Source organism: Sparus aurata, chromosome 3 (genome assembly GCF_900880675.1).
Source record: "Sparus aurata chromosome 3, fSpaAur1.1, whole genome shotgun sequence".
Lineage (NCBI taxonomy): Eukaryota > Metazoa > Chordata > Actinopteri > Spariformes > Sparidae > Sparus > Sparus aurata.
Genome location: NC_044189.1, coordinates 8,315,701 through 8,341,072, shown reverse-complemented (window position 1 = coordinate 8,341,072; position 25,372 = coordinate 8,315,701). Strand labels below are relative to the sequence as shown.

The 25,372-nt window shown below is 42.6% G+C and overlaps 1 protein-coding gene and 1 long non-coding RNA gene across 4 annotated transcripts in view; one reads left to right on the top strand and one right to left on the bottom strand.

Moving 5' to 3' along the window:
- The window catches only part of hivep1 (HIVEP zinc finger 1), a 59,892-nt gene that overhangs the window by 5,850 nt on the left and 28,670 nt on the right, over positions 1–25,372 (top strand). The gene's annotated exons all lie outside the window — the stretch shown is intronic.
- The window catches only part of LOC115579548 (uncharacterized), a 39,941-nt gene continuing 34,379 nt past the window's right edge, over positions 19,811–25,372 (bottom strand). The window contains exon 3 of the long non-coding RNA XR_003983675.1: positions 19,811–20,803. This is a non-coding gene — a long non-coding RNA (uncharacterized LOC115579548). The remainder of the gene's footprint in view (positions 20,804–25,372) is intronic.

The following is a 25,372-nucleotide window of genomic DNA, read 5'->3' as shown; positions in this document are numbered from 1 at the left end:
ATGTGAGAAGGCGTTGGTGTTACTGAACTTTCAGTGTAGGCGTGTTGTTCTGATGTGGATCTGACTGGAGACTGGAGGCTTCTTAACGCTTGTTGCCACAGAACATATCTCACAGGGGCTACATGCTAGCTCACCGTTAGCCTGCAGCCGCTCCGTCAGACACTGGACATCAGCTGACAGCATCGGAGGTGTTGGCTTGATTTTCCTCTTCAGAGATCCTTTATTGATTGGTTTTGGAGGAGGATTTACTCGTGACAGATTTTGAAAGTTTGGATGCAACAAACTGATTTCCTGTCTTTTCAACTGTTTATGGCTGAATCCTCAAATGGCTGGAATCTTTTCTGTTAGACTCTGGAGTCTTTATTTTTGGTAAAACCTGCAAAAAAATATCCAGGATAAAGTCAATCTGTTACGGGTATTATCATCTTTAGAAAGAAGACTTGAATAAGAAGACTGTTACGTTATTTACAAAATGTAAATAACAGTTTCCAGGGCATAAAAACTAAAGAATAGCCGTCAGAGCTGAAAGAAGAAAATGTACAAGTCTAAAACTGTTTAGATCGTAAGCTCAAATTCAAAATTCGAATTGAATGGTGGATTCGGAGAGTCATGACCCCCCTTTACTTGGTGTAATGTAGTATAACTTCATAGATAAATGTGTTTGACGAGCAGAAACATTCTTTCCAGTCCAAAGCAAAACATTTCATCACAGTTTGGTGGGTTTGAGGGTTTTAATTAGTTTCCATGCAGCAAACACTTCACGAGAAAAGCTGCCTCCAGTCATGCTTGTATGTAATCATGGTGAGGAAAAATCAATACAAAACGGATCAATAATGACATGACGTTTTAATCAAAGTACAACTTATATGTCAGGATCTTTCTAATTTACCGGAAGGAGTCTGCTTGTCTTTTTAAGGTTTGATGCACATGTGTGTGAGAGTCATATCTGCAGTGTTTGTTTATGATCTCTCATCAGTTAATACAATAAATATGTTTAATATTCGTATTTATTTGAACAGTATTTGGTCTGTGTGAGAGGAGAGAGGTGAATCTTTTGGGATCTTCTGGCAGCAGTAATCACAGAAATCTTACTAAATGCATTTAAAGTCCATACGGTAGATATCCGGACTGACGGCATGTTGAAGATGCAGATTTCCTTCATGCTTATGCACAACACCAATTGGCTTGAGGGATTTCTTGTTATGTTGAGAACTGACAGATTTACGTGTCAACAGACGTTTGCAGTTCACAGATCTACGAATTTGCAGCGTTACATGCTGGGTGTGAAAATGTGCATCACTGCCATTCCCCAGCAGTCGATCCGCACACGGCAGACTTCCTCGTCTCTCTGAGCAGCGAGCCGGAGTCCTTCTGTTTGTTTATCATGGAAACACTGCTTGTGCTCTTTTTTCATTCAGCTTATTTGGCCAAACAACATAAATAATTAAGTTTTTGTAGAACAGTTCATTACATCGCCCGACAGAGGACGATAGAAACAGCCTCCAAATGATACTCGGTTCTATTTTTAATGGTGACTGTTTCCTTGTTTCTGCCGGTGCAGACTGCAGGGCTGCAGCTGCTGCAGTGTTCGGGGATTTTTCTCTTCAGGGGTCAAAGATTTGGACTCAGAGAGGATAATTGACAGTAATTTGATTGGGATGGAAGATCCTTGATTCAGGGCTGGATTATTTGAGGGGGAGGGGGCACAGTGGGACAATTAAAAGTGTGTTATGATTCAGATTCAGAGTCCTGGGCCTCAGCAGTAATACGCTCAACGTTGTTTATTCAGTGTTTTGAATGAAAGCCAGTGAATGTTTATTACAATCAATAAATAGCAGCTTCTTGTCCAAATCATCTCCAAATAGCTGCGAGCTATTTGGAGATGATGAGAAAATGAGACCCAGACCAAGATAAAGCTCAAGTATGTCGTTTGTATTTATTCTCTGTGGGGTCATTTTGTGTCATTTTGTCGATGTTCTGTGCGTCTTTTTAGTTTGTGTCTGTGGTCAATTTGTAGCTGTTAGTATTTGTTTTGTGCCTCTTTGTGGTTGTTTTCATCTCACTTTAGTTATTTACTGTCTGCTGTTTATTTGCATCTCCTTGCAGCCATTTTGTGTCTCTTTCTTGTCATTGTGGTGCTTTCTGTCTCGGTGTTTTGTTATGCCTCTATGTGGTCGCTTTATTGTTGTTTTATCTCTTTGTAATCACCTTGTGTACCTTTGTAGTCACTTTGTGTCTCTGTGGTTGTTTTTTATTAATTTTTAGTCATTTGTGTCTTTTTTGGGTTGTTTTATGTGTCTTTGTTTTTCATATTTTTGTGTTTTTTTTCTATGCCTCTGTGTAGTTGTTTTGTGTCTCCTTGTTGAGTTTTATTGTCTTTTTGCGGTTGTTTTCCGTGTCTTTGTGGTTTTAATGTGTCTCTTTGTAGTCATTTGTATTTCTGTGGCTGTTGTCCATCTCTTATTGGCTGCCTTGCGTTCCTTTGTAGTCGTTTTATGTCTCTCATGTAGGGTTTTGTGTATCCTTGTGGCTGTTTCCGTCTCTTTGTAGTCTCTTTGAACCCCCATCTTAGCTGCGATTAAGAAAATGCTGCTGCGTGTCCCGTCTTTGCCAGAGGTTATTTTCTTTTTATGTTATCTTTTTAGGAGATCAGTTCAAATTTAAGAGCTAACAATGTTTTAAATTTGGTGAAACAATACATTTAAACCCAGTAGAAGCAGCGTCAGCGTCTCTTTTTTAGTCCTGAACACAGTACAGTATCTTTGAGACGTCAACTTGAACAAGCTTGCTGTCTCCAGTTCTCATGAATTTTCTCTGCGTGTTGTGGGGAGTACCTACCCAGCTCACTTCCTCGTCATCTGATAACTTGTTGAGACATTTGTTTGGCTTCTTGTTTTGCCTTTTAACCCAGTTCATCACCTCTCCTCCCTCGCCTGCACTCAAGGCTTTCCCTTCATCAGACAGGAAATGATAATTGCATGGCATGCTATCACATGCTTAAACTTTGCCGTGGAGAATGTCTTTTCCTGAGAACTTAAAGAGCCCTCCTCATACTACCTCGGGCCATAACATTATGATGATTAATGTCCAAGACTTGCTTTAAAAAACACTCCGCTTGGAGCTCAGTGATCTTCAGCACAGTATTTTCTTTGCATTATTACAGAGCGCTAATTAATCTTAGCACAGATGAAAGCGTGGTGTTTGTTTCAGTATTCAGAGTTTGGCTGTAAGACGGTGGTCCTCGGATCTTCTCGGGTCCTTTCTGCCTTGGGGGCTCGGCAGCCGCCTGACTACAAAAGAAACCACGCTTACATTTTCCCTCCTGATCGTCTGAAATCTGACTTGACACTTTGTCCTGTCGGGGGACGCAGAGAATGAATTGTCTCATTGTCACCCAGCGACCCGGCTGCTCGCTGACATCCATCAGGTGAATTATGTTTGAGTGCATTCGAACAAGCTCGCTGTCAGTAAAGCTTAAATCTGAGCTCGGCAAAACTTTTTACGAGCCCCGATGAGATTCTATCTTCTCTTGTTTTCACAGTGAATATTTTATGACTTCTTGAATACAGTTTTGCAATTATTCAGTTAATAGAAGAAACAGTGTGAACTGTATTTCCTGCAGAATTAAACACTCGCTGTCAGCAGTTAGAACTGAATATCATCCAATAAAACAGCCCCGCAATAAATCTGAGCTTTAAGAAGGCTGTAAGGATCGTTTCTGTTGGCATTGTGGCAGAAAGTCATTAATTATCTATTGTAAAACGGGCTGTCAAAAGTTTTTATTAGTTGTAAAGTTATGTTCCAGGCCAGAGTTAGCGGTGATGTTGAGAGAGCATGACTATTTAAAGCGCCTTTAAAACAGCTTCCTGTTATTATTTATTCTTTTCCTCTTAAGACGACGGAAGCTCCATCGTGTAAACACAACACTTCTTCGCCTCTCCTCAAATCTTTTTATTTTTGTATTTGACAGTTTAACTAAATAAAGTGCATAAATGATGAAATGTTTCATTAAGTTGTTAGCTGTGTGTGTGTGTGTGTGTCCTCGTCAGGAATGATCCTCTGACGCAGTTTGTGGCAACAGTGCAGGAAGTTAGGAACTCCTGTCCCCGTCTTCCTCCGACTGTGTTTACTTTTCTCAAACAGCTGGTCTCTAAGCAGCTCCAACGGGATACACAGTGGTTTCCCCTTCAAAGAGACACACACACACACACACACACACACACCCCAGGGTTTCTTCGTGTGTACTGTACAAACTGTAAAAACTAAAGTTTGGTTTATTCAGAATACAACAGTTTCTTAACCTGTTCTGGAGACAAACTAGTTAAATTTTATTTCCACCTTTAAGCAACTACAACACTAACATCCTGCTTGTACATCAACACATGAGTTTTAACAAGGATGATATAATTTCACAGTCACAGGGGCAACAAGTAAATTATTTTTTACTATTCTTTAGTATATTTTGCTGATTTCTTTTGTTAGTAAATGTTACTAGATTTTTACGGGCTTAAAGGGAAGATTTGGGCAGATACGGCCAAAATCTTAGTTTTAAACATTCAAGAAATTAACTGACATTATTAACAAAATATGAGGAAACCAAAACATCTACTGAAGTTGACCAGCTTGAAATAAAACATTTATCGATCCCAGTTGATTTAGGCATCTAGAAGCTTAAATACAAAAACAACAATACACAAAAGGATACAAGAAGAGAAATGTTTGTTTTTTTGGAGACACTTTAGAATTCTGGCACTATTTTATAAATTTAAATACATTTAAATTGAATTTAAAGGGGCACTGTGTAGTTCTGGAGAAGAAATTCAAACTGATAATTTTAATATTTATAATATTAACAAGGTAATAATACAAACTCAGCAATGTATCTCTGAGAACAGCTTGTTTATTCAGTTCTGGAAAAAAAAAAAAATATAAGGTCCCAGAACACTGTTTGAAGTTAGAAAGGTGGCAGGGTCCGCCACATATAAAATTCAAAACAAAGAGTTTGTTTGTTTAGTTTGTTCAGGCATAAAAAATAAAAAAGTCAGTTATTGGATTTTTCTTTTCTGATTAAATTTTCCTCACTAAATCTACAAAATGCACCTTTAAATAAAGGGTCTGAATAGTCCACCAGCAGTTGATGAGCAAAACAACTAAACTCTGATTTCTGATTAAAAGCTTGAGACGTAATTTGAAAAGCTGCCCGTCAGTGGACCTTGAATTAAATGTCGACAAAGTATATCAGCTTACAAAGTGTCTCGCTGCCTTTTTTACACAGAAGGAAAAAAAGCCTGTGGTTCATTCAGCCGACGAGATTCTATAAAGCAGCGTGAAATACAACAAAGTGCAGTGAAGACACACTTAACCAATGAATCATGACGTACACGAAGCATGTGACAAGAAACACCGGATCAGTGTGGCATGATGAGGAGACCGTACTCTGACATTTATACCCTCAGAGTTTGTTACTGTACACGAGTAGATATTTCTGGTATCTGTACTTTACTTGAGACTTTAACTTAAATGCATTTGAGGGGAATTATAGATTATTTTTGAATATTTTTACAGTTTAAATTATATTTATTTTGGGGCGTTATCTTGAGGAAAGAAGTTGAATCAGTACTTCTACTTTTACCAGAGTCCTCTTCTTCTCACCCACGTATCTGTACTTCTACTTGAGTAAAGACTGAGTGAACTTTCGCCTCATCTCATCACATTTTGCACATTTTTCCACCATCTGAGGTTTTCATTCTTTAACCCTTTCTTCTACACGGGTGTAATTTCACCTGACAGTAGCATTAGTGTCGTCTTCCTCAACAAACAAGCTTCTAATATTTGCTATTTTATGTAAAATTCAGTTTGTTCTACCTGATTTTTGTTGTTGAATTCCTACTGAAGTGTTGCTGTGCACTAAATTTACACCTCCACCTCTGCCTTGAATTCACGAAGCCACTGCGGTGCAGCTCTGTAGGATGTGTGGCCTAGTTAGTTAGCTGCAACGGAAAACTGTGACCCGAAGTTAAAAACCCACTGATTTAGAAATGAGTGCAGTTCATTAACCTTTTCTGATGACGCGCACGAGCTGTGTTCACACTCTCTCCCTCTCTGTACGTATCTGGTGTTTGTGTGTGTGTGTGTGTGTGTGTGTGTGTGGGTGTGTGGGTGTGTGGGTGTGTGTGTGTGTTGTCATCATCAGTGGCCGGTGTGCGATGTCTGAACAGCTTTTTTTTTCTTTTTCTTTTTCTCTCGCCCCTGAAAATGCCCAGACTTGTTAGCAGCCCCGGTGTTTATAGAACTGAGTCTGCATTCCTGGTGTCTTATAAAAGGCTCCTCACACCGGAGCCCAACAGGTCTGCTCTCCCGCTCCGGCCGAGAACACGCTGTGTGATAAATGGGGAACAACTGCAGTGAAAAGGGGGGAGCACATTTAACAAGGTGGAAAATGTTTAACCTGTAAAGCCGAAGCGGGGAGACGGAGTTTCGCGTCCCGTCGACATCCTCCACTCTGCTGACAACGACGTCTTTGTGTGTTTTATCACATCAACCTGATTGTATTTTTAATGATCAGCGGTCTCATTTGCTCGGGATGTGGATTCATGTTATAAAACAGGTGCAGGATTGTCTCCAGGAGCCGGTTCAGAGCTCACGTTATTCAGTAATTTGCACCAAACCGACGGCAACATTTTCCTGTTAATGTTCAACCGCACATCTGACCGTGGTTAAATATCCAGGGTCAGAACAGACGACAGCAGCACAGACGCGCTCCCACACCAAACACACGTTTGTTTTGTTTGTTGCTTTCTGGCCTCGACTGCCCTCTTTTTCTCTCTGAGCTGAGCTTTTAACCTTCAGAAGTGTGTTGTGTGTTGTATGTTTCATGAAGGTCAGAGAGGTGTGTGATGCTTCTTCTATCCTCCCTCCTAACGCCTGTAAATCTCACTGTCAGAGCAGGTCAGGGTCTCCTGCAAACCACAACACTGCTTCATAAAACATTATCTGATTAAATCATGAAGCACGTCTCATCTTTAATGGATATATTTTTCCGAAATCAAACTTAAATTAAAAAACCTGCACCGAGTGTTTAGAGCACGATGCAAATTTACACCTACAATTAAAGTAGAGAGAAGAAAAGAGGAAAAAAGGAAAGTAGGATACAGGTATAAAAGAAATGCAGTATTGTAAAGGCACAGGTGTGAGAACAGCCACGATTCTACATCTCTGTTAAAAACATTAAAGTTGTGCTGCACGTTCAGCTCCGTGGGCAGACGGCGCCAGACCTCATCGATGTCCACGGGGAAATCCACAATCGACCGAGCGGTGTACAGTGTATTTATACAGCGATGTGTGAAAAATAAACACCACTCAAAATAAGTTGGGGGACATTTTAATGATTCACTCGATTATTTATTCTGTGACATTTCAGAATTTTTATTTGGTGCTTTGTAAATAATCTGGAAAATAATGTGACATATTTCATTTGACTGTTATTGCACATATCCCAATATCCTTAACTATTTTTGAGTAGTGTATATAAATAAATAAAATTATAAAGGCATGTTTGCCTGCTGCAGTGCTACAGTGATGTTCACACATGAATGCACAAATATTCATCAATAGAGTATTGTGAAATATCGAGTAGTTATACTTTTTGTACTTTTAAGAACATATGATGCAAAGTATTTTTACCACTTTATCATTTTAACATTTAAAGTATACGACTTTGATGTGTAACAGAGTGTTACTGCTTCTTCTAAAAGATCTGACTACTTCTTCCACCGCTGCACTTTCTCTTTTTAAGGTAGTTAGCCTCACTTGCTAGCTCCATCATTAAAGCTCAAGTAGCTGCAGAATCATTAAAGTTTAGATTTCTGTATAGAGAAGTGATTTAAATTCTTATTCGACTTCAAATGTGCTGCAGATTAACTTTCTCCACTAGTAGCACCGAGGCTTGAACGTTTTGGGGGCACCAGTGAAGCCGAGCTGCATCACAACACGCTGTTTTAATGATGAATCTTTTGTTCAAACATTTAGCTGCGCTGTCCCCGAAAATGGTGTCAGTGCTGTAAGACTGAAGAAAACACTTTGCTTATGTAAGCGGTGCACAAAGAGTTAAGACTCCGGCCTGACTGAATGGATTTTTACATGTTGTGTCATGCTCAGGCAGCCAAACCAGTGTTTCCGTACGGTCCCTTCAAATTACAGTGTGCGAATGCAGCGAGATTCATACAAAGGGAACTTCTCTCCCAGAGGCGGGAAGAGAGCGCGGTTTTAGCAACAGTAACTACAACAAGACAGGCTGAAACTAGTTCAGGGATGTCTGTTTAACTTGGTGGTAACCTCAGAGCAGCTTTCACTTTGACGGAGAAGCAGAGCTGCGACAGGACGCAGGAATGTTTACGGCCTCTTCTTGTGTGAATGAAACCGAATATGGCCGCCGCTCACTTTGCCATCCTGAAATGTGGGTTAATGTCTATTCCTGCTTTTTAGTGGAGGAATAAAAAGACAGATGCTTTAGTGCTCCTTCGCCGTGTGCTGGTTTTTTTTTAATGGCCGGCACATCGGCTCATGCAGAATACATTTTTAATGATGGAAAATGTGATTATCAGAGAGCAGAGACTTTTTCCATTTAGTGTGAACTCTTAATTGTGAGGTTCGTCTCACGATCGGTGGTGTTTCTCATCACCGCGGGCCCTCTGCTAAGTGGAGGGCGGGCGCTCCGTGACAGATCCGCCCTCGGGGTAACTGCGCTGTGGTGGGGAAGAGGGGAACCTCCCAAACACCTGGCAACATCTGGTTTTGAGGAAACCAATTTGTTAGTTGGCTAATTTCAGCCGGCAGCTGGTTTATGTTATTATTATTTAATTATTATTTTACATTTGGGTTGAAGCTGTGCCACAGAGTGGTTTTTAACCAAACCGCCTGGTGAATGTTGAGTATGTGGCGACATTTGAATCACTTAGTGAGGTGATGAAGAGACAGCACAACCTGTAATCTGTGTTTCCTAATGAATTAAAGGAATCAGAGCTGCAACAAGTATTCACTTAATGAGTTTGATCTATAAAAAATTAATTGGCATCAAAGTTTAGCATCCGTTAATCTTTTAAATACATTTTTGAGCAACTTTTGATGGTTTCATGTTTCTGAAATGGGCAGATTTTTTTTCTAAACATTTTATATTTTAATAACTTTTCTTCCTTTTTTAAACACCTTTTGATCCTGTTCACGCTCCGAGATACTTTTTTGTCAGTTTCATTTTCATTGCTCAGAATCAGTGTTGCAGAAACCGTTCCTGGCCTCTAACCCAGTCGCACGACCACTTTCTGGTCTTGGTCTCTCAGAATCGACCACATCTTTCTTAGCTCTTGTCTCGGCCTCAGACAAAGAGGACTCCAGGGATGTCACTGTATTAAATATTTGTTCAATGCATGCTGTACTTAATGATGGCTTCTATTGGAAGACAAGTCACCCAGGTCTGGATCATGTCTCGGTTTAGGTGGTCTTGACTACAACACTGCTCAAACTAATGATGATTTGCTTTTTGCTCTGCTGTGACTCCACGTTTGTCTCCCGTGACGACTGCTCCTTTTGTCTTTGAGAGCTAAACATGCTGAACAATCTGTTGCTCCGCCTGTGGCTCTTTAATAAACTGCACTGGAAAGGTCAACCGGCTTAACCTTTGGACAGACTGTAACTGAATAAATGAGCAACATTCCAACCATTTTCAATCAAATAGTGAGTCCAAATTCACTTGTAAGTGCTTGTTTAAGATGTTCACATACGACAGAAGAAATTATTACCTCCGCCATGGAGGTTATGCTTCGCTTGCCTCTGTTTGTTGGTTTGTCAGCAGGATTACACAAAAACTACTGATCCGAATTTCATGAAACTTGGATGGAGGATGTGTCTCATTAACTCTTGGTGCAGATCCAGGAAGCTTTTCTCACTTTCTTGACATTTTATCAGTTTCTCAGGGAATAATGTTTCTATCTCAAGGTAAAAATCAGGTGTTTTCAGGTGGCTGGTATCTAGTGAGTGAGTTTAATTTGATCTAGCAGATTTAAACATGTTTTAATTGATATTAGATTAGGCCTGATTGGCTTAAATGAGACATATTATGCACATTTCCAGGTCTAGTAGAAAAAAAACAAAGTGTGGTAGGTCTCTTTTAAAGGGGACCGTTTGCGGAGGTATGCACTCTACTGAGTACCATTCTAGTTTTTTCTTCTTTCTTCCTCCCACCTCGACTAAAACCGCCCTGCAGACTCTCAGTTTGAATGTCTGTCAAACTCGCCTGTTTACCAGACGTTGGTGACTAATACCACAGCTCACACCAGCCGCCTGCACGCGTGTGTTTCAACTGCATTTGTTCGTTTGTCGAGTCGCGCACCTTCACATCTGAGCTGCGAGCGTCGCTCTGTGGAGGCAGAGATGAATTTTCATGCGAGACAAAATGTTCAACAAATGATCAAGGAGTCATTCATCAACAGCCTGCCAAAGCCTTGTTTACCTGTCGCTGCTGACGTCCACAGCTGAGGTAGAAGTGTGTGTGTGTCACTGTAAGCTCGCCACCCACTCGCCCGTTTACGTACGACCCCCTGAAGACAGACGACCTGACTGTTTACGGCCTCCTGTGTGTGCCCTGGGCTTCGTCTTGTGTCTGCCGCCCAATCAGTCACATTATTGGGCTTAAACTTTTCAAACCGAAGCATTAGTGAAGGGCTCAGGCAAGCCGAGCTAAATTGGAGCTAACGAACGGTGACCTGAGGTGCACGCACACACACGCACCTTTTTCCCTCCACAGGTGAGCCTTTGCGGCCTGCGGAGCCACTTCCTGGAAACTTGGTTGAGCAGCATTGATGTTGGCACCTCCGAAAGGTGAGCGTCTGAGCTGGAATGACGAGGGGGGAAAAAAATCAGGGCGGGGGCCGGCAGGATTTGCCTCAGCCGGCGTCAGCACAGAGACCCAGAACAGTGGAAGAAATTCTCCCTGCGGTGGCGACGCAGGACTGAAGCCGGGGCCTGGATGTCACATTATTTGGCGCTGTGCTCATGACACATGGAGGAGGTGGAGAGCTCCTGTACACGCCGAGGATATATGTCAGAGAAAAGCCCCAACAAAACCAGCCTCTGTTAGACGAGGGCTGCTCGTTCCCAGGGGGTCCTTTTTTTATGATTGTGGGGAAAATGTGACGCGAGTTAAGCTGCTGGAGTCGGAGGTAGAAAATAAAAAAAAAGGAAAAAAGCTTTGGAAAAACTCAAATTAAAAAAAGAAGCAGCTCACGCCTGCCAGCCGGAAACCCTTAAAAGGGTTGTTGTGTGGGGGCGCTTTCTCTGTGTGTGTGTGTGTGTGTGTGTCTGTGCAAGTATGTGTGCAGCTGCATGTGTGTGTGTATGCAGAGCTGGCATTGCTTAATGGTTTGCACACGCAAAGCCCAATGTAGGGGTTGCCAGGGAAACAGAGCAGCATGAGTCTCGGTCTGCAGGTGCTGTTCCTTGTGTCCGACTGCTGGAACCTCCTACGAGTGAGGAGGGAGGGGGAGCGAGGGGTAGAGAGACGAAGGAGGGCAGAGGAGCATTCTGGGGGAAAACGGCTCAGAGAAAACTGGTAAAAGAAGAGCTGACGGATACAAACGGAAAAACACTGGAAAGTTGATTATTATGACCCGTAAAGTGGGATTAACAGTGACAGACGGGGTTCAGACGTGCACCTGGTTTCATTGTGTTTCATTAGTTGGATGGAAATTTTACCTGTTGGTCTCACGTCTGAATAAACGCCCCTCAAGAGTCGCTCGGGTCAGTCGAGATCAAACATCCACAGAGAGCACAAAGAAAAAAGTTACAGCTCGGTCTCCAATAGCTGTTTTTCCACTCCAGCTGAAATGATTAGTCAGTTAATTGGAAAATCGCCGTCTTTGATGGTGTAGAAGAAGAGCCAGAATCAAAAGTGTTTTGACGTCTGAAGAACATCTTGTGGTTCAAATTTAAAGTTTTAATCACGGACACATTTTACTTGACGCAGCAGAAGCTACAGGAGGATTTGAACCCTCAGTCGTCTGAATGAGGCACACACTTCACCAGGAGAGCTATTTATCAGCGTTGTAGAAACACAGATTTGGTTATCATACCTCCACCTCCACTTCGGGGTCTCGATCACCATGTTGGCGTGTCACAAACAGCTGGTGGTTGTTCAGTGTCTTTATCTTACTGTAGTTTGTGGATGTTGACAATTTTACACAAATCCCACAGGCGAAAGCTCAAAGTGTTGCTTTGCCAGTGACTCATACAAACCTTCACTGTATGTGCGTTGCAGGTGTAGCCAACAACAAAATATTTTCCACTGCATCTCAGCTCTGGTAACGGTCCACATACGTTAAGTGTTCAACGTCGCTAGAGTGCAAGTCTGTTTCCGTTGAGCTTACTTTGTTGCATTTTGATTTTATGGCTGCGATTCATCGATTTTCTCCAAGTTTCCAGACAGGTGGATGGGAAACAACTTAATACAACTGTAAAGGTTGGCTGTTGCTTCGACGTAGAGGAGGCTACTGTACAAACTACATCCTGGGTTAAAAATGTGTCATAATTTCGCACCAGAATCAGCAGCGTCCAGTTTCAACTCCAGGTGTTGATGGAGAGCAAAGCATGTCTTCTCATCTGATAGTTAACATTTCTTGTGTCAAGATGTTATGCTTTTAAAAATGTAACAGGGACAAAAGGAACCATTTGAGAAAGGGGTGGGGAAAATGTCTAACACTCAAAAATCAGTCACTTCAACAGGTCAGTGTTACGTCTTCCATGACTGAAAAGGGCCACAAAGTGGAGGTTTTACACCACCCGTGCTGTCAGAGCAGTTTAGAGGGAAAAAGGAGGAGTCGCTCCAAAACGAGGCGAGGCAACAATACTGTCAATTCACCCCGGGAACCTGGCAGAGAGCGTGGCACTGAGGTCTGAGGTTTGATGCAGAAAAATGGGCGGAGGTCGCTCCCTAACGATCTCCTGAATGTGTGTGGATGTCGGCGCAGATCAGGCGGGGAAAGCCGCTGTTTCCCCTCGTTTGAGTGACAAGCCCGGAGGTACATTCACACATTCCTCCGCTCGGCTGTGAATCCCCGCTCTGCTCGTCATCCTCTCTCCAGTCTGGTCCGGTCAGATCATGCATTGATTCATGAGGCCGTTTATCAGAGCTGCTGACTCTGTCTTCCCTTCTATATGTTGATGAACACCCTGCTATTAGTATTAATGGGAGCAGTTTGCCGCAGCAACATAATAGTTCATAATTAATTCAATGTTGGCGTCTTAATTCTGCTCACGGCCTCCGGGACGTTAACCTTGATGTGTTTTCTTCAGTCGTTATGCTGAATTACAGATCATAAATGACATTAAAGTCTCAGTTCGTCAGCCCCAGTCAGCCTTCTGGAGACCTCGTCCTTGAGTGGAAGCGACGGGTCGCGCGCTGCCGTGCACAACAGATGTTGAGGTGGAGGAGAGGGCAGGTGGGCAGATGGGTGAGAAGGCAGAGGCTTGCAATGCGGCTTCTTTAAGGTCAGGCCGTGGGCTGTATTTATCAACACTGACACTTTCTCTGCTGCGTGGGACGTCTGCCATCATCACTGCAGCACAGCGGCCAATCGGAGCACAGCTGTGCGGCTCCCACAGTCACATGCATCAGGCAGGGGGATGACTAACCATCAGGCCTCATGGGAACGGAGGCCTGTGCTTTGATTACAGGCGGCTCCCCCTCCACGACACATTAAGACCCTGTCAGAAGACGTGTCGGCTTTATAAAATCTGAAGACAACAATCCTATCGCACGCCTCCCCGCTCCTTTTAAAGCTTTGACTTTTTCTGTTGATGCGTTAAAAGTGACGGAGCTGTACAAAGAAGCACAACAAGCAATTTGAAATGATTAGAGAAAATTGCGCTGAGTCTTTTGTGGTGTTCGGCTCCGTGTTTGTTGATACAGCGCTGCTGAGACAATAGTCTGATGTTAGAGCTGTGAAAACATCTCGTCTGCTTTCACTTAAAAACAAGATGAAACACAAGATCTGTCCCCCCTCCTTCTGCTCTAGTCCAGACCTGTACCCATCCTTTATTTTGTAAAGGATAAGTTCACCCAAAAAAGAAAATTTGTAATTAGACTCAAAAATCAACAAACCTACAAATTGGACGTTTTTATGAGGTTTTGTAAATAACATGTCAGAAAGTAGTGAAAAACAAATGTGTATTTTGCATATCCTGGATTCTATTTGACCATTTTTACTTGATAAATGACTTGTAGTGACGTTGTTGGTTATTTTTCTGTTGACTGACTGATTGATGGATCAGTTATTATTTTGATTTACAGTGGTTGAGGAAAATAAAACACCTTTTTCATTCAACAGAATAAGCCAAAGTTCCTCAAATGTGAAATAAAACACGCTGTTGTACAAGAACCTAAATTAGATAAAGCCTTAAATTGACCACTTTGAAATGAAATCATGAACTCTCAGCTCAGAATTCAACCACATAGTTTAGTATATTCGCTTCAGACGAGCCGTGATTCTGCGTGATTCTCCTGCACGCACACACACACACACACACACAGGCCTCAGCAGTCAGTCAGCAGAAAGCAGGATGCTGAATAATGGAGCTCAGAGCTATAACTCCAGACTGTGGGCGTTTTACAGTAATCAGTGGACCCTTCTTATGTCAGCAAACAACTTCCCTCTGTAGGGCCTCTCAAAAAAAAGTAAGAAAGAAAACACGGGCCTGCCTCACATCACGAAGCCGATTCATTCATAAACTCGCTCTTTGTTTTGATCGCTTCCTCGCTGCTTGTGTAGGCCAGTTGCCATCAGCAGGAAATATGTTGTTTCGTCTGTGCGGTTTGTGCGTTTGTAAGGTATCGACTGAGCGAGGATGCGGAGGAGGAGTGGGAGGAAGTGAGTGTGATATGCCCTAAAGTGTCTGTCAAGGGAAGGGGAAGGGGTGAGGGAGGGAGGGAGGGAGGGAGGGAGTAGGGGGGTTGTTCGTCCTTGGCTGCCCAGACTCGGTGGACTCCAGCGGGTCGATGGTGAAAGATTGAAAGCCCACAAACAGCGTGAGTCATCAGGGAGGTTGAGCGAGGTCACTGAGGTCAGGTCAATAACTTAAAGATGTACACAGAGTTGACGGACAATACTGTACGTAAACAAACACACACACACACACACACACACACACACACACACACGTTTAGAGCGAGGTCAGGAGGTCCAGGAGTGGAGACAGCAGTGACAGGTGGATGACAGGTGTAGGACGGTGATGCATCGTCCAAGCAACCTCATCTCCTCGAGATTCTGATTATAAACAACTCCATTTTGCAAAAGCAAATATGTTTTGAAGGAAACCAGATAGCGCTCAGGTTTAATGTGATATTGACTGATGTCCGGTTAAGTACGGTGGCCTGGAGGGTCAACAGTTTGCAGTTTGCAGTCAAAATGGCAATACGTTTTGAGCAGGGAACAATCTACACAACAGAACATCACGTTTCAGTGGTGATTTTTAACATGTGTTTGTGTTTTGACCCCGTAATTGATTGGGCTGCATCAATATTAATACTGAACATATACATTGACAAAATATTTATTTAGGTCCAGTTAAAATATCCATTCTTGCTGTACAGTATCAGTGACATCATTCCTCAATCTTTTATTGTTTCAAAGACTAGAAGGAAGTCCACACAGCAGCAACTGTCGCTAGAATAATTAGCATACTCATAATTATTTTTAGCTTAAATTCATTTAAACCCAAAGTTAGTCATTTCTGACGTCTCTCAATCAAAACAATGAAAACTAATTACATCATTTGATGTTGTAAAGTAGCAAGGGATTATGGGAGTTAATTCTTCTTCTTCACTGTTTCACAACAACCGTGACGGATCAAAATCTGATGCGAGTCAGGCAAAAATGTTTACAGACGCGATAATGTGTTAAAGTTTCATGTTCAGTCACGTTTGCAGTCTTTCCTCACTCTCTGATGTTTCATGTGATGTTTCCCCCGGAGGGCAGAGCAACATGCCACCAGATGAAACGCAACATTACCTGAATAAAAATAATTGGATTGTGTGAACAACAACTCAGCAGATTACACAACAAAGATCTCAGTTCTTTTCTGCCTCTTATCCAGGTCCAGACTGCGTTAATTTAATTAAATCATTATAATTTATTGCTCTATCCTGCTGGAGAGTACTGAATAAATGTGTGATGATAAAAAAGTCATTCCTGGCCATATCATCCCCACTGGGTTTCCATCACACTTTGATATTTAATCTCAGATCTTACAGGCAAAATTTTCATTCTGTGTGTTATTAAAAAGGTCTTTAAATGTCTTAACTATAACTTGAACCCTGGAGAAACTCTGATGATCTGATGAAGGCTTTACGATGGGAAACTCTTGCTCTGCTCCCCTCGGCGGGGTCAAGCGGTCACAACGAGGCTCCCATCAAGTGATCACGTCATGGCGGGTATCGGGTCAGTTGGCCGTAGTAATAGCTTTTTTTTTTTCAAATGGAAAAAGCCGTTCAGCCGTGCAGCAGCAGCAGCAGCAGTGTTTCTGCAGTTACAGGACAAAGATAAACGCCTGGAAAAAGACTCGAGGAGAGAGTGAAAAGGAAAATGAAAAGGGGCCGATGGAGCAATAGAGGATGGGTACGGGGGAAGATGGCAGAGCGCCAGAGTTAAGGGTGTGAAAGAGAGCATGAAAGAGACGGAGAATGATGTCAGGTTAGGAGAGCAAAAGGGACAAAATGTAAAGAGGGTTAATGAGGAGGCAGTGAAAATGAGAAGGAGGAGGAGGAGGAGGAGGAAGGGGTGCCTGCCTGCTGGCAAAGCTTCATCCTCTTGCATAACACGGGCCATCTCTTCCTTTAGCCGCTGTTGCCATGGGGAGAGATGTTGGGGGGAGGAGGAGGGGGGTTTCTGAGCTCCCGATGCCTCACGGTGGGAGAGACTCTGGGGAATTCTGAGCTGCGACGATCCCCAGCTCCCCTCCTCTGACGACGCTCGCCGGAGAGAGAGAAAAAAAAAGGGAGATTTTAAAATCCTCTGGTGGTATTTTTAGACCTCGCATTCTGGATGATTTCAGTCGAAAGCTCTAAGCAAAGGCTGCCGGCCACCCCCAAACCAAATCTTAAACACAAAAAAAGGAAGCTGCTGCGATGTGAAGCTGTGTGAGAGAGTCAGAAGTTGTGTGTGTGTGTGTGTGGGAACCTGCAGGGCGTCGGTGTGTGACTCAGGCGCTGGTTCAGGTGTGCCTTGTAAAATGAAATCCAGGCATTGTTTATAACCAGGATTTTGTTTTCCATGTTCACAGCGTGACTAACAGTGAGTCTCATATGTGTGTGCAGGTGTTGCTGCAGTCCAGTCCAGTCAGTGTGTGGGAGTGTTTGTGTGTTATTGTCAGATATATGAACCGTTGATTAATTGATGAGAAAAATACGATCAAAGCGTCTCTCATCTTTTTAAAATGTCAGGCTGCAGCCAGGAGGTGACTATCTTAGCTTAGCTTAGCACGTACCTCCTTTTGTTTTATTCATAATAACACAGGAATGGACAGAAGCCAAATTTGTGGTTTTAGACGGAGATATGTAACGACTTTTTGGTGAACATCTGTCAGGCGCAGTGTTGAGTCAAACCACAGCGTGACCTGCTCCATATTTATCAGACAGGACTGAGATTGGGGTTGATCTTCTTAGTGAGTCGATCTCAAAAAATTATTCCCTTAATCATCGAGATTATTTTATTAATCAAGAAAGCTAAACATTCGCTGTGTCAGTTACTCACACGGGACAATTTGCTGTGTTTCTGCTGTTTGCTGTCATTTTAAAGGTACAATTTGCAAGAAAGTAAATTTCTGGTTCTCATCCAAACACGACAAATACTGGGTTGGGAATGAGACATAAAATTGAACTTTCTTAGAAACTTTTAATTTAATGAGTTCTAATGCAACCTTACATGTTAAAACAAGAAGATCACACGGTTACACAATCAAACTAACAGATAGAGGCAGCAGAGGATAACAATCTCTTGTGTTCTACCAGGTAAAATTGCTGTTTTGTCAATGGAGTCTGGTTGCTTCGAACAGAGTGATGTAACGGCTGTTTCTAGTTAAAAGATAAGAATCCTACCTCCTTTTATTTCTGTGGTCATCGTTTCCATGACGTTTTCTCCGAATATCATACAGCTGTTATGGCATCTTCAAGGCTTTTACTTTGAAAAATAAGCTGTGAGGTGACACGTGTCGATAGTTAACGCAGTGGGAATAATCAGGACAGGCCTGATGAAGCCTTGGGGTTTATAGTGTGGGGACAGTAACGAGACAACGGATTTAAAGGAGAATACATATCATCTTTGCTGTATCGCAATAATTTGGCGGGACAATATTGTGATGTAAACCTTTTAGAATATGTGTTTTGGACTGTTGATCGGACAAAACAAGGCATTTAAAGAGTTTTCCCACTATTTGATTAAGTTAGAGACTCAGATTTATTTATTGATTAAAAAAGAATCGTCAGAAAAAGCGGTGATAAAGGTAAAACACCTACGAAATTAATCATGACTTGCATTCATGCTCTGCAGCCTCTCGCCTGCGTGTCAATGTGGAGGCGGTGTTGCGTTCAAGTGCAGGTTAACTCTCTGCTGTACGTCACACACCTTTCAGTAAGTGTCTTCTCCTATTGGCGCCTTCATTAGTCCGACTGTGTGTCCCCGGCGCTGCTCACCCTGCCCAGATAGGATCAATGCACAGAAGGGATAGATGGGTATTTATAGCCGCTGCGGGGGTGTGTGAGGTTGCACGCCACAAGTAGGTTAGCTGCTAATCTGATGTTGACATTGTGTACGTGAGCGAATTGCTGAGGAATTAGAGAACGTTGCCGTTTTTAGAGCCTCCATCCTGCTTTGTTTTGCTTTTTTTTTACAAAAAGAGAGAGCGCTGCTGCTCGGCTCGGGGAAGTCAGTGCTCAGGCAGGCAGGCAGGGAGGGCTTTCCCTGACTTGGAGTAGGGATTTAAAAAAAAAAAAAAGAAGGAAGACGAAGAGGGAGGAGAAGAGAGGAGAGGAGAGGAGAGGAGGGGGGAGAAGGAACACAAAGGCAGGCAGGCAGGCAGGCAGGCAGGCAGGGAGGAGAAATAAGCGTGGTTGCTACGCTGACAGACAGTGGAGGAACCAGGCAGAAGTGAGAAGTGAAAGCTCGGCTCGCGGCGCAGAAACACAGCTGTGTGTTAGTGTGTGAGGACACACAGACGGCGGCCAGACGCTCGGCTCTCTGCTCTGCTGTGGCATTTTTCAGTTTCCTCCCTTTTTCTTTCTTGTTTTTTTGTTTTTGTTTTGGGAGACAGAGAGAGTTTCAGGAATGTCAGCGGTTATTGGTCGGGAAGTGTCTGTCTGTCTGTCTGGCTCGGGAATGTCAGGTGTTCCCCCGTAAGCGCGTCTGACTCCGGGAGGGGAAACCAGCAGCCGGCAGCGACTCTCTGAGAAAGTGTCGACTTTCTTTTGGTGCACTTCTCCCTGCTAACAGGTACTGAGAGAGCTCGTCTTTGTGCTGATCAGTTTGTGTTTCATTCCTCGCTGCAGGCTTTTCTGCTGCTTCTCACTGCCTGTTTCTATCTTTATCTTTCTCCTCCTTTTCTTTATCACTTTATGTCATTACATAATTTCATCTCTCCTTTATTTTGCCAAAGTTTGCCTCCCTCTTTATGTCTAGTGTTGCTTCACGGGGACCTGATCCTGCTGTGAGGGGAAAAAGTCATTTAAATTAATCAGGATTCACATTTTACTCACTTACTCAAAGGCTGAAAAGAGCTTTTATTGTTTTTATTGATTATCTGCCAATCATTGTCTTGATTTGTGATAAGAAAATGGCACCAAAAGTCCATCCATCACTGTGTCCTACAGCCAACGATGACATACTCAGGTTGTCTTTGTTTGTCGGACTAACTGAAACCTAAAGAATCCTCAGTTTGCTTGTTTACACAGACACATCGTTTTCTATAATGTAAGCAGAAAATTGTCACAGTTGAGAAGCCGGAACGGTGAAATGTTTGAAATTCTTGCTCGGGACGAATCAGATATTTTGTTGACCAACTAATCAATTAATCACCGAATCCTATCACAAAAAAACTTTATATTATCGGAGTTTCTTGAGTTTTTGTTGTCATTAAAATGATTAAATTCCACCTCCATCATCCGGCATCTTTCTTATTTACGTTTGTCCTGAGTAACAACAATGTTGGTCAAGGGGTTAACACCTCTCGCAGCTCATTAATCACTCCCCAGCACCGACCAGCAACGCTCCGGCGCTCGTCTGCGGCGGCGTGTTGGTCCTTGTCCTCAATGCGGCAGCAGCTGACGTACAACATGAGCGGGAGGACAGGATAAGCTGTTGGTGTTATGCAACAGTTCGGTCCAGAGATAGAGCAGAGCTGAACTTACGCCACTTCTGACTTCTTCTTCTTCTTCCACACAGCATGAGATCATCAGACTCACTTTAGCTCCCTCCCTCCCTCCGCGTCCATGTAAGAATAGATGTACCTGTTGTTATCACGGCGGAGGAGCGCTGTGAGGTCGGCTATGAGGCTGCTTCTTGCGCTCCTGACTACATCCTTTTGTTAATTGCTCTTCCTTTGTCTTTGTCCGCTTTAATTTCATTACGCTCTTTTAAATGCATCATCTTATTTCGCTGTCCTGGAAACATCCACCTCAGCAGTAGCCTCAGGTAATCCTCTCGATGTTGCAGGATTTCCTGTCTGCCTCATTTACTCGTGAAGTGCATTTTCCACTGATGCCAGGAATCTGAAAAGTCAGAAGATGGCAAGTTTATTTCGCTTGGCTGAAGTGGAAAAGCTGATGTATCAATAAAAACAGAAGTGCACCGGAAACAAACTTCGCAAATACATCGTGACACACATGAAGCATGTGACAAAAAGTAACCGTCCTCAAATTGATACATGAAACAAACATATTTCCTCACGGGTTTCCACTGTTTTGACGTTTGACTGGTGCGTCATCTCGTCAGTGCTTTAACGGCAACTGATTGGAGAATAAAACCAACTCCCAATATTCATATATTCAAGATGGAAACTTCAATTCTCTTTTTTTTTGCTCCTTTCTGGAAATTTGGTTAAAGTTTGTGCTGCATTGGATGGAAAACTTGATTGTTAGCCCAGAGAAAAGGATGTTGTTAGTACAGCTACAACTTAACAACCCAGTAACTAGAATAAGATATGTTGAAACTTAACATTTCTTTAGTTTAAATGGTTTAGTCTGGTTTGGTTTAGGCACCAAAACCTCTTGGTTAGGGGTTAGGAAGAGCTCATGTTTTGGTCTTAAATATCAGTTTTTCCTGCCACAAACATGGCTGGAGTTTGTACCAAGGTTTTGTTAAAAAAACACACCCAGTAGTGTAGCAACAATGCAGCTGGTGATGTCCAGACTTTCTTTAAAAATATAAGTCTTTGTCACCACAAACACAGCTTGAAACTCTCCCGAGGCCTCCTTAAAAATATCCAGCGGTTTCACGTTTACAATTGTTGAAATGCAGTCTTGAGCCGCGGTCACTGGCTTGGCAGCCTTCCTCCATCACTGTGCCATCGTCCCCTCCACCTCACGATATAAAAGTCGTGTCATAAACATGTAATGTGAAGTGATATGATGGGTATTGTAGAAATATCAATATTGTAATTAGTCTGTGGCACATAGAAAGACTGCCAACGTTTTTTCCTGCCGATTGTGCTGTCAATTAATAATTCAAGTCATTGTTGAAGTAATTTGGTGTTCCCAGCTTCTTACATGTGAAAACAAGTCATTTGAAGAGGATATCTTAGACTCTGGTGGGCGTTTTTTACTGTTTCCTGATGTTTTATTGGCCAAATCATTAATCAGTGATGAAAATAATCATTAGTGGGGCTCTAGTTGTCATTTTTGTGCTCTGATGGACGGCTGAATGTGTGAGCAGTTTGGTTTTGTAATACACAGACGTGCTGTTAGTTACCACGTCCTTGTACTGTTTTTAAACTCTGATGTGATAGAAACGGAGGAGAGGGGAGTGGGCAGTGGAGGCTGGGAGAAGCAGGCAGGGAGAGAGAAAATGGGAGATATCGGAGGAGTAAAAGAGGGTGATGATGATGGAAAGAGGTAGAGAGAGGGAGGAGAACAACAGGACAAGGTTGGGAAATTGAGGACTGAGAAAATGAGAGGAGGAGTAGGAGGAGGAACATGAAAAAGACAGTGAGGGAACGCCATGTCGCTGGTGCTCGGTGCGGTTATGTAACGTTACCTCCTGCCTACTGCTGATGGCAGAGGAAAGCACGGAGTAACAGCAGTGAATGGCGTGGAGGTGGGTGGCAAAAACAACATCTCAGAGGAAGAGGCAGCCGCAGTATCCATCAGAGGCATATCAAAGGTCAAACTTGCTTTTACCTCCCTGTAATTCCCAGAATTCAACCTGCTACTGATGATCGGTGTCGTTCGCCCGACCATCGAAGCTTGGAACAACATCAAATATGTAGTCTCAACAGGGTGGTCTAATCATTTAATTCTTTGTCATTTTTTTAAAGCAGTATTGCCCAAAATGTGATTACAACATAAGTCAAACAAAAGTCAACTAAATTATCACAAACAATCTCTGGTTCCATCTGCTTACTTCTTCAGATTTGCTGTTTTTCTTTGACTTACATGTGATAGTTAATCGAAGGTTTTGGATTTGAGACAAAAGAAGCTATTTGGGGACATTAACGTGGGATTTAGGGCTGTTTCTGTGAGAAAATGAGAAAATAATCTGCAGATTAATCGAGGACAATGATGGTTAGTTGCAGCACTAATGTGTCATGTGGCAGACAGTTGGCAGGGTTGTGAGTGCACGATTACACTCTGGCTGGTAACTGTAAGATGATGACATTTTAAATGCCTCGCAGACATTTTTGGACCATGTTGGACACCGTACAGTAACTGAGGCCTAATTCAGTAAAAAATTAATTGAGAAAATATTCTGAGGTTATATTGTGTACATCTGTTTTGGTTGGTGTTTTAAAAGTTCATACCGACAGTGGTGCTAATGCTTCACTGGTTGACATACACATGGCAGTCTGTTGTGGCCACTGTTGAAAACATGTCCCTCTGTGTTTACATGCAGCACCAGCCATGTACAGTATATGTCAGAGCGTGTATGTGCTCATTGAGTTATAAAGGCAGATGGTTGTCTGGCGGCATCCACAGAAAGAGAAACCAGAGAGAGCCTGAGAGCAGCTGCAGGAAAGCCCTGCGGGAGTCTACAGAGCTGGTTACTGGTCTCTGTGGGCCAGCTGACAGCACTCTGTAACAACGCACTGTAACAACGCGATCTAACAACACACCGTAACAAAGCACTGTAACAACACAGTATTACAACACACATGCTGTAACAACACACTGTAACAACACACTGTAACAACATGCTGTAACAACACACTGTAACAACACAGTATTACAACACACTAACAACATGCTGTAACAACATACTGTAACAACATGCTGTAACAACACACTGTAACAACACGCTGTAACAACGCACTGTAACAACACAATGTAACAACGCACTGTAACAACACACTGTAACAACACAATGTAACAACGCACTGTAACAACACAATGTAACAACGCACTGTAACAACACACTGTAACAACACAATGTAACAACGCACTGTAACAACACAATGTAACAACGCACTGTAACAACACACTGTAACAAAGCAATGTAACAACAAACTAACACCACACTGTAACAACACAATGTAACAACGCACTGTAACAACACACTGTAACAAAGCAATGTAACAACAAACTAACACCACACTATAACAAAGCACTGTAACAACACACTGTAACAAAGCAATGTAACAACAAACTAACACCACACTGTAACAAAGCACTGTAACAACACACTGTAACAACACACTAACACTACACTGTAACAACATACTAATTACGCACTGTAACAACACACTGTAACAACACACTGTAACAAAGCACTGTAACAACAAACTAACACCACACTATAACAAAGCACTGTAACAACACACTAACACTACACTGTAACAACATACTAATTACGCACTGTAACAACACACTTAAAAACATGTTGAAACAACACACTGTAACAACACACTGTTAGGCAAAAACACACTGTAATGTTGCACTGAAACAACACACTATTAAAGCACACTGTAAGGCAGCAACACGAGTATCTGTAACAATGCACTAACAACACACTGTAAAGATGCACCGTAAGGCAGAAACACTGTAACCTCTCTGTACGGCTGCTGTTGGGACTGATCCATTCATTATTTCAGCTCTAAACTGGGATCAGCTGAAATAATAATTGTGTCATCATTCTGTAACCAAGACAAGAGGATGAAGACGTTTGTTTGAATTAAATCATGATGGATTCCATGCTGCTAACCTGTTTCACATGTTTCCACGTACAACACTTTACATGCACTTACAACGATCACACCAGCCCTCATTACCACCTCCCCCCCGAGGGGTGAGCAGTGGGAGGCAGCGGATGGAGAGAGTGTGATGGCTGAGAGGAGCCTTGTGTTGGAATCCACACAGCAGAGAATAAGTCCGAGTCATCCAAGGTACAGAAGACGATCTTGAGAAGGATCTCACAGCTGTTTTGTAAACATGATCAGTGACCTTGCGTACCTTTTAGATGCTTATTTCCTGTTTAAGCTCACCGCCTTATGTTTCACTCACTGCTTCTCACTGTACTCAGCCTCATAAGCTCCAGATCTAATTAAAAGTTGTCTCTTTTCCTAGAAGGCTCGGCGGCTGTAATAGTCTTTTCTCCTGCAGTGAGGATGGCGCTGTGATTAGATTCGGAGATACGGGAGCAACATCTGTCAACCGGATGAAACTTATTGGCCAGAATTGTGCTAGATTCCTGCAATTGGACTCGCGGTTGCGTCAGCGCTGCTCTGCGTTATAAATCTGTCTCTGATGGTAAGTGGTCATGTACAGGCTTCACTGGAATCTCTGACAATTTCACCAAAGATGGTCCTCAAGGGTTGGACTGTAGCGGTAGTGGAAGCAGTATTCAGATCCTTTACTGAGGTAAAAGCACAATACTTTGTAAAAACACTACATTATAATAAAGCCCCTGTGGTCAGTGGATTTAAAATTGATATAGCAACTAGTAATGTTGTGGATTTGAGGTTTAAAGTAGCATAAAATGGAAACACCCAAGTAAAAGTACCTCAAATCCGTACTTGAGTAAATCCACTGGGACTGTGCTGGTTTCAGCCTTTGCCCAAAAAAATCAGCTCAATTCAAACGAACAAACCTCATCTGAATGTGGCCTTTGTGTGCGGCTGAATGCACTTC